Below are 8,266 nucleotides of genomic sequence, written 5' to 3' on the forward strand. Positions count from 1 at the left end.
TATTATTACTACTACTACTATTATTATTATTATTATTATTATAGTTATTGTTGTTATTGCTATTATTGTTGTTTATAATTTGTACAATTAACCTCCCTATGGTTTGACCCCGGTCTTGCCGGGTTATTTATTACTTCGACACTCCTGCACTTGGGAGAAGACATCAATCTTTTCGTCGTGTCACATAATCATCTTGATAACATTTCTGTTGAGATTATAATCTCAACTCCAAAAGAGGAGAGAATAAAGTTTCCATAATATATGTTTTCTGGATGGTTAACGAACAAACTTCACTTGTACTTGTTGAAAACTTTCAAAATTCTTGAGGCTCCATCTGCATTCATAAAGTTGGTGAAAACCTAACTCAAATGTGATCATTTCATTAAGCTCATAGATAAGTAGAAAAAATATATTGACTTAGGGCAATCAAATTATTGTATAACCTATCATTCTTATTGAAGAGTTGTTAAAATTCTACTAGAACATATATGCCAACAAATATAAAAAGGTCTATGTCATGCCCCATTCTAGGAGTGTTTTGATTATCTACCTTTGATGGTGATTAGGGAAATCGATAAACCAGTTCTAGAAAAACTATCAATGGTTTTTTGATCGGTTTCCTATATATAACACTATTGATGATGTCCTAAGAAATCCAAGTAGTTTGAGAATAAGACTTATGTGTTGGATAATTGGTTAATCTTTTGATCCTAGCAATCTGATCCATTCTTCTTAGCCAAGATGGGTGGTGGTCAATGCCTGATACCTATAAAAGATCCTTTCTGGTGAGTTTAGGGACTCTCCATTGCTTTAAAAAAAATCTTTTTAAGAGAAAATAAAATGATATTTTAGAAAGAGACTCTAAAAATAAATATGCAGTAGAGAATGAAGATTGAAATTCCTCTCTTCTAAGGATCCAATAGGTTTTTATAGCCTATCCTCACCTTTTTCTTGATCATATCCTAACCTTTTATGTGCCAAAGAGAGAAATATTTCTAACTTGGTCAAAGGAAAAAACATCTTTACTTTATTAGAAGGAATATATGTTGGGGGGCTCAACGTTTAGCTAAGCCCAAAGGTGCTAGAGTTGAAAGATTATTAGATCCATACATATTTAGACTCTACACTTGGTTAAATCTAGTGATGCTGAGTTTGGTAGATCGTCAGACTCATATATGTTTAGGCTCTATACTTGGCTAAGTCCAAGGATGCAGAGTTTGGCAGATCACCAAACATATACATGTTTGGACTCAGCCAAGTTTTGAGCCCAAGGATGTTGGGTCTGGTAGGTTACCAAACTCATATATGTATAGGCTTAGTGTTTCGCTAAACTGAAGGATGTTAAGTCTTGCAGATCACCAGACTCATATATACATGAGCTATACGTGAGCTCAGCGGTTGGCTGAGCCCAAAGACGTTGGGTTTTCACCTAGTCTCTAGTTCCTCTAAATCACCAAATAAAAAAAATAAAAACAAAACATGTATATCCATCAAGTGATCAAATGGCTTAAATGTATTTCATGATTTGTTTGTTTGTTTGTTTGTTTGTATATAAGTGAATTATTTTTTTCTTGTTGGGAATTTTTCCTTTTTCTTACCTTACACTAAAATGTAAGTCATTGAACTATAAAGGAGTCTATTAAAGACATCCAGTTTCTCTTTAAATGCCTTGCAACATGGTTAAATAATGCCCTTATCCTTTAAAAGTGTTGATTATAACGTGAGGACATATTTACCAACATCACTGAGTTCAAGTGTAGGAAGAATATTGTCATTGAAGTTCCCATCAACCAACAAATAATTTTTGTGCACTTCATTTTGCATCATAACTTGAATTCCGAGTCATGGCAAATAAATCATTTAAATTTCATAGAAAGAAGTCTAAAGTCATTAGTGGGGTGTGTTTTCGAAACTCAAAATTAAATATAATATTTAAATATAAAAAACATTAGAGGTGACTTTTGTAAATTGAGTTGTTTTTTTTTATTTTTTATTTACTTTAATTCAAAAACTTTCATGAAAATATTTGGTTTAGAACAAGTTTTAACTTAAATCAAAAGTTATTTCTAAAATTAATTCAAGGATTTGCTTAAAAGTCAAGATTTTTAAAATCTAATTTATTCATTTTTTTTCCTTGTCATAGTAATAAAGGTATTTCTTATAACTAAGATGGACTAATCCGTTTCTTAATCAGGTTTTAAGTCCGGCCATAAGAATTCACTTTCATTTTTTCTTTCATCCTTCTTTTAGTTTTGAACCTCAAACGATTACTTGAAGAAAGCACAACACTTATCCTTCAAGGATTATTACTATTAATATATCTCAAGTCTTTTTTTATTCAATACATTTCTAATTAACGATAACTCATGTTTTGATCTTCTATTCTAATTCTTGAACTGACTATTTATGTAGCTCTATAATTCTTGAACTGACTATTTATGTAGCTCTTCTAATAGTTTGAAAGATTCTCTGATATTTTCCAACAAAATAATAATAATAAAATAAATAAATCAAAGGGTTCAAGGCAGTTGGCTTATAGTTGTTTATACTAAGAGCATTATGAATATTTCAGTGATAGTTGCTTTTTAAAATATTTTGTTATTTAAAAATATAATAAAATAATATTTTTATTTTATTTTTTAAAATTTATTTTTAATATTAGTATATAAAAAAATTAAAAAAATATTAAAAGAATAATTTTAAAAAATAAATAAATTATTTTAAAAACATTTTAAAATATAAAAATAAACATATCAGGTAACATATTTCATCTTTTAATATGATGTAATGGTTCCTTTAAAGTATTAATTTGTTGCTGCTTGTATGTTTGTTTCCAACACTTGTCATTTAACTCATAGAAAGTGCAGTGCTTATGTGACCTGTGCTGTTAAATATTTTTTTATAAAAAAAGTTATATATGTAGATTTTTTAATATATTTTATCGTTTAAAAATATAAATTCAAATAAAATTTTTATTTATATATGTAATTAACTAAATTAAAAACTATGTGGAAAAATAAATAAATAAATAATTATTAACAATATCTAAAAATAAATTTTAAAAAATCGATATATAAGTATAAATTAAGATATTTAATCTCAAAAGATATGACATTTACCCGATTATATTTGTTAATTTTTTTTTATTAAAATAATATTTTTTATTTAAACAAACAATAATAGAAATAAAAATATAAATTAAATTGATCAAATAAAATAAAAGGAAAAAAATATCATGCAAAGCTTCACGTATTATAAATATTATCTGAAAATATTTTTTTCACTTTTAAAATAAAGTTTATCTATATATAAAATAAAAAATATATAAATAAATCATAAACTCTTAAAATTTAAATGCATACTTAAAAAAATTATTGTCATTTAAAAGATTTAAAAGAAGTTCTTCAAATAAAATAAAGAGAAAATGAGTACTAATTTAAAAATATATTAAAAATTTAGAGAAAAAACTATAAAAAAATTATTAATTAAAAAAAAAAACAAAGATGCATTTCTAGCTCTGAAAAGCCAGAGCATCCTGCATGACCCATATTTTGTAAGGGCAGTGTGATAAAGCTTTAATTATTTCATTTTTTTTATTTGCAACTAGAATAGATGACGAGGATTGTCCAATATCTTTTCGAGAAAAAAATTAGATGACATGTTGAGGTGGGATTTAAAAATAAATTAGACATTTGTCCCATTTTTCATCTAAAATACTTATAAAATACTATAGAAATTATAATAAATTTATTTATGACCTTAAAAAACCGCTTTAAAAATCAAAATCAACCTAAGCTTATATATATTTTTTTATATAAAATTTAAAGGTGCAAAAACTAACTTTTCTTATCAAATGAAATTATTTGATATAAATATAATCTGTTTTCATGATTTATATTAATGTCAATTATATTTGTCTCTTTTCACCATCAAAATCCAACAATTTCTCTCTCTTTTCTCTCAAACTAATACTAAAAAATAACAAAAATAATATTTGTACTAAAATTGAATTGAAAAAATATTGAAGTAATGAAATTATATTGTGATTTTTAAAAGTCAATAACTAAAGTGTATTTTTTGTGGAATTTATGACATGTCATCCATGTTTAGTGTTCTTTTAATTTTAAATCCTTTTTTTTTTAATCTCACATTTTGTTAAGAAATCAAATTCAATTGATCTTTAATTAATTGAAACTACATCACTTGAAAAAAAAGTTCAATAATCAAATTAACAAAATATAAAATTTTACTTTATAGTAATGTATGAGAGGATAAACAATAAATACTTACAAAATGTTAAAACATAAAAAAATTTATAACTCTACAATAATGTATGTATGAGATAATAAAAAATAAATCCTTACATAATGAAAAAATTCATATTTTTTAGAATAATATTTAATAAAAATAAATAAGAAAAAGAAACAACAACAAATGCAAAACATCATTTTAAACTGAACCATTGGGAAGGGCCATGCCCTCATCATTACCCGAGGAATATACATATATATATACATGATCTTATAAAAATTATATATAAAAGGACCCCAAAAATCTATGGCTAGTCTGCGAACTTTTGGAACTAGAATAAATATTTTTTTAGCTATGTATCTCTAGCATGTTTTGTTGTGTTGATAAGAATTAAAATAGATTTAATTATGTTGTTTAGTTATAATTGCATCTTTAATATAATATGAAAAAAAAAACAATAAATTTTTTTTATAAAATATATTGATTAATTAAAATAAATAATTTATAATTAATTACAGGGATAATTGGTTGAATGATAATTTAATTAGTTATATTAAAAATAAGATATTTAATAATATTGATAACTAGAAGATCATATAACATTTTTAAGATAGTAAATGTGAATTATAAGAAGAAGAAAAAAGAACTCCATGGAGCATTTTTTATAATATATATAAATTTTTAAATTTTATATTAAAAGCTTATATTTTTTAATTTTTTTATCTTAATTAATTTAATTATATACTTATATTATTTTACCCTTCTATTAAAATTAGATCCCGTTTCCATACATGCACATATGTACAAATGATCATCTAATGTTTTGCATTATTTTCATTTATTAATTTGAAAATACCTGCTGCACTCCCTCCTTTACTTTTAGCAGAAAAGGGGAAAAAAGGCATCATTGTATTGTAGTGGTTAGACAAAAACAAAGGAAGAAAAGCATAGATTAGTTTAAATAATTGACAATTAAGTAATCAAAGTAGGCCAAGATGCGGTATATATACCCTCGTGTGCCTATAAAATTTTCCCATTCAAACCCTAATTTTTTTTATTATTATTGTTACGTCATAGAAACCGCGTTAAAGGGGCCCAATAATCGATGATTAACAATATAAGGTCAAAAGCATATTAATAAAAAAAAAATCAAATTTATTGATTGATCACAAACACCAATCAATGACATCACTGATTTACAAAGATAATCACTGAAATGCGGTGATTAATTATTTAATTAGTAAGATCTTGACTTAATCTCAATTACTTTAGTTGTAGGTGGTCCATATTGATCCATGAAACTAAGGCAAGGGATTTTTGTTGCAAAAATGGTGTGCTAATGATGTAATGGGGCCATTGATTTGGACTCCAAGAAAGTTTAATTAGCTAATTGTTTGCGGACAATGCTGCACTTTTTTGTAATGTGCCATTGTGATTTGTATGGCCTATGGTAGACCCCCACTTAAAGTAGATTAATAAATAAATAAACAAATCTTTGTAATATGATTCCTTTAATTTCTAATTACCCCAATTTAAAAATAACATAAATCTCGATTTCAATGGACCCTATTTTTAAAAATATCTTAAGCTCCCATCCCGATATAAATTTATTAAATTTAATACTCAAGTGAGGATTTGGTCTAATTTTAACATTTAGATGGAAGATTCTATGACCCATGAGTTATCAATCAGTCCATTCTAAGAGCTAAATATAGATAGCAAAAGCTTTGGACCCCCTCCTGCATTTATAAGAATTGCTCGTGTAAATTTTTGAGGAGTAGGTTAACTCATTAGGGTTTAAATTTACTTTTTTAATAATTATAAATTTGAGTTTTTTTAGACTATTATATATTTTTATAATTATTAATTTTAAAGTTTGTGAGATTAATCAAGATGTAGATAAGTTGATTTAAATATTCATATTAAAAAAATAATACCTAGATAATAAATAAATAAAAATTGTCTAAATAAAAAGATTTGATGTAAAAAAATTGATGCATCATTTTGCCTTGTTGGTGATAGAAGAAGTTACGTTCTTCAAGTCCTTCCGGTTCCAACATGCAACCATTTGCTTTTACTCGAGTCAGCATCCATCCTTGCATGTATAGGTCTAGCTAAAATGTCTCTAGCACAAGGCATCCTTGGTTTTGTTGGGTTGCTTAAATATCTATCTTTCAAATTATTTTTTATTAAAAAATATATTAATTTAATATTTTGTAATACATTTTTGAATTATTTTTATGTGCTCATATTAAAAAAAAAAATCTATTGAACAACAAGATAATCATGTCTCATTGTATAAAATCTTGGTGCACCAACCATGGATCTCACTTTTCTTCTAGAAATTACACTTTCATGACTAGCTTGCTCTTGACTAAAATCCTAAAGTAATATGTATTTTTTAGAGCATGTTTAGAATTGTGCAAATATTTTTTTAAAGTGTTTTTTTAAACTACATATAAATTTTATTTTTAAAAAAATTATTTATGATATAAAATAACATATAAATTTTATTTTTAAAAAATTTATTTATGATATTAACATATAAATATTTAAAAATTTAAAATTTTTGATTATTCTAACTAATCCTTTGAATATTATATATCTAATGAATAAATAAATAAATAAAAACCACAACGTTTTCCATACTTCCCAACAAAACTTCTCTAACCCCATCACAAGCACAAGCTAAAAGCACATGGATCAAATCTCAACAAATTGCCTTGTTTTTTTTTTCATTATACTAAAGAAGACGACAAGCAAGGAACGACAAGGGCTTTGGAAGAGAGTCAATACTCAGTTGAGTCCACGAACTGTAAGAATCTCCTGCTTACCATCCATTCTTAAACACAATAATCACAAATTGAAAATAAAAAGAAAAAGAAATATTGACCAAAAAGACAATAATGTCCTGCTCATTACCCCTCCAATGAGGCTACAGCACATGGGTAGTTTGGACATTTTGACAGTGTAGGGTTTCCGTCAAGTATCAAGAAGCTAAAACATGGACCTACTGCATCAAACGAACTTACAGCCATTAGATTGCTGGGACCCGAGATGCAAGGGTCCAAAATCACTGCCTGCAGGATGATAGGCTGATGGCGAAATAGTAAATAAAGGGGTTTCCATGTGACATTTCCAAAGACTGACTTGCTCACTGACTGACTTCATTAAAGCAAAGGCAGCCTGGTCTTACGCGAGCGTGCAGACACGCTCCAGCGCGTATCACGTTTTGCTATTTTATTGTTTTGCCTTTTTATAGTGACACGTTGCCGCTGGTTTGGTCCAATTCTATTTGCTTAATATTTTATTTTACTTTCTTTAAGGTCGATGATTTTTATTCCCCTTTTATTTTGTAAGAATATCAACGAATGCTGCCCTTATTGATTTAATTTATGTTACAATAAAGATTTAGCATCTTGCTATAGATTTTCAACTTCTTTTTAAAATTTTAAAGTTTGTGTTGTAGATTTGATTAATTTCATAGCGGTTTTATTTATTTTTATGTTTTAAAAATATTTAAATATTTTTATTTTTTGAAATTAAAATTTGTGATATTTTCAAATTATTTTAATGTATTTATGTTAAAAGTAATTTTTAAAATGTAAAAAAATTATTTTAATATATTTTTTTAAAAATAATTGTTACTAGTAAACATTCTATTAATATTAATAAAAATATTAAAATTAAAATTAAAATGAAATGAATCCTTACAATGATAATATCATATTTTAGTTTCCAAGTACGAAATGAAATGATCCCAATTCCCAACCTATTGATTTAAGATAGGAGTACTTGAGATAAGATGGACCACAAAATAGGTTGGTTTGATCCCAACAAAGGGAACTAATATGGCAATTATTTTTAGAACATGTTTAGAACCATGGTTAGCCACGCGTTTTTAAAAATTTAATTTTTTTGTTTAAAATTAATTTTATATATTTTTTTTATCATTTTAATATGTTAATATTAAAAAAGAAATTTTACAAAGTAAAAAAAGTTATTTAATTTTTTT

This window comes from Populus euphratica, unplaced genomic scaffold, assembly GCF_000495115.2.
Source record: "Populus euphratica unplaced genomic scaffold, PopEup_1.0 scaffold303.1, whole genome shotgun sequence".
Classification (NCBI taxonomy): Eukaryota; Viridiplantae; Streptophyta; class Magnoliopsida; order Malpighiales; family Salicaceae; genus Populus; species Populus euphratica.